General features: G+C 35.5%; 1 pseudogene; it reads left to right on the top strand.

Annotated features, from left to right (window-relative positions):
* Window positions 1–487: 487 nt before the first annotated feature.
* LOC123238990 lies at window positions 488–1,205 on the top strand (annotated as a pseudogene).
* The last annotated feature ends 1,343 nt before the right edge of the window (window positions 1,206–2,548 follow it).

Genomic DNA, 2,548 nt, shown 5'->3' with positions numbered 1-2,548 from the left:
TTATTAAAAAACAATTATCAAGGGGCAGCTAGGTGGCTCAGAGGATAGAGAGCCAGGCCTAGAGACAGGGGTTCAAATCTGGTCTCAGACACTTCCCAGCTGTGTGGCCATGGGCAAGTCACTTAACCTCAATTGCCTAACCCTTACTACTCTTCTGCCTTGAAAATGAAATGTGGAATCAACTCTAAGACAGAAGGTAAGGGTTTTTTTTTTAAATTATCAAAATATCATTAAAAATAAGCTTATGGACTCCAGGTTATGAACCCCAGTTAGTACCTTTCATTCAGAAATTAACTCGATTTATTTTGTATATATCTACACATACTCAGTTATTTGCATTTTGTCTCTCCCATTAAAATGTTAGTTTGAGGCTAGATGATATCAGGAGGTGAAGGGGTTATTCCACCCTCTTGGTGCTGACTCCTGCCTTGGTCACCTCCTCTTCTCTCCCTCAGCCACCTGCCTCCCCATCCTCTGTGCCAGAGTGATGAGTGCCAACAAAGACCAAGAGATGAAGCTGGATGCATTGCATTCTGTTTATGAAGGTGGTAAAAATTTCAGAGAACTAGGTCCAGTTTCATTTCAGTATAGGATAAGTAAAAATGGGGATCCCAGAGTCTTCTTAATAGAAGTTTAGGACTGAAAAACATCCACAAACAGCTCCAATCACAAATATGAATGCTTTTTTTCTTTTTTTTTAACTTCTAAACATATAGATTTATTGTTTATTTTATTATCATACAAAACTCCCTACCATATTGGTCATTGTTGTAAGAGCACACTGATACAAAAACCAAAATCCCAAAATAAACCATAAATTATGAATGCTTTTTTCAACACCTATTATCAGCCATAAAGCAAAATATTCTGGCTAAATTACAGGAAGAAGTTAATCTTGGAACTGCTATGACATATACACTGTTTGAATATGCCAAGGACAATAAAGAGCTTCATGGAGAATCATCATCCTGTTCATCCAGTGATATCAATAAGCAATATTAGTTCAGTTGAAACTCCTCCTCATACAGCTTCTACACATAAGAAAAAAAAATTAGAAAAAAGAACAGCTTTCAAAAACCCAGAAATAGAAGCTGGCAGATAAGATAGATCACAAAGATGAATCACAAAGATCACTTCCATGAGACTGGAACCAGGTAGATGTAGTTAAGCATTTGAGCAAAACTGGTTCTAAAGATGGTGACTAATGAAAGAAACTTGATACAAGAAAACACCACCTTTTAATACCATAAACTCTGGTCAATGTGTTTCTTTTAGTGCCCTTTTCTTCTATTGAAATGGCATTTTATAAAATGTAAGATTTTGTATGTTTCCTAAGTAATTAGACCACAAGTTCATGCAGGGATTTGTTGGTATTTCATTATTCTCATAAATTTCCCTTAAAGGAAGGTAAAACATGTCACCAGGAATGCTTAATGACCTTTCAGGAGCCCATTAAGCTTTATAAATGTTCAAATATTGAGAAGAGTAAATAATGATATATGCAGTGTTAATTTATACAGTCTTATTCTAGAGTATGGTGTTTTTTTAGTGAATGTAAAGTCAATTAGAATAAACCTGCTTATTAAGCATACCCTTTTCAAGTTCTTGTTTCATCTCGTAAATAGTAAGAGTGACTTTTTGAGCAGCATGATCTATATTAATAGATTTATCACTTTATTTAAAGTCTTCATCTGTTCGTTCTCTTGAATTGCTAAAGCTTAAGTTGCTTTGAAGAAAGCTAGTGGTTGAATACCACTGTGAACTTTTGATACAGTTCACCTCTGTATGTAGTTACGCAGAGAATTGCTGTCTTCTCACAAATAAATCTAAATTATATTTTTCTCAATATTGATGTATTGAGAGGTTTAAACGTGGCAGTTTTTCATAAGACATAAGATAAGAAAAAAACAATCCTGCCAATGCATTGGAAAGAATTTTATGTAGATATCCTCTCGTATTTTAAAAAATTCTTACTGAATACAAAATAATGGAATAAAAGATGCTTTAATGGGGGGGGGGGCAGCTGGGTAGCTCAGTGGATTGAGAACCAGGCCTAGAGATGGGAGGTCCTAGGTTCAAAGCCACCCTCAGACACTTCCCAGCTGTGTGACCCTGGGCAAGTCACTTGACCCCCATTGCCTACACTTACCACTCTTCCACCTTGGAGCCAATACACAGTATTGACTCCAAAACGGAAGGTAAGGGTTTAAAAATAAAAAGATGCTTTAATGTCATTTAATTTTTTATTTTTGAAGACATTGATTTTTAATGAACTCCCATTTATCTAATAAAACAAAAAAGACTGTTAGTTCAATGAAGGCATGATTTTTTTTTCTTTTATTATATCACCAATGCTTAGCACAGTGGCTGGCACTTAGTAAGTACCTAATAAATGCTTTTTGATTGATTAATGAGGGAAGGTGAGAAGGATGAAGGAAGAAGGAAAATAGAAAAGGAGTGGGGAGGTTAAAGGGAAAGGGATCAAGGAAAGGAAAGGAAAGGGAATGGAGAAAAGAATTGATTATTGGGATTCTCCAAGCTGTGTTTG

The sequence above is a fragment of the Gracilinanus agilis genome, chromosome 3 (assembly GCF_016433145.1).
Source record: "Gracilinanus agilis isolate LMUSP501 chromosome 3, AgileGrace, whole genome shotgun sequence".
NCBI classification, from domain to species: Eukaryota; Metazoa; Chordata; class Mammalia; order Didelphimorphia; family Didelphidae; genus Gracilinanus; species Gracilinanus agilis.
This window is presented reverse-complemented; position numbering and strand designations above follow the sequence as displayed.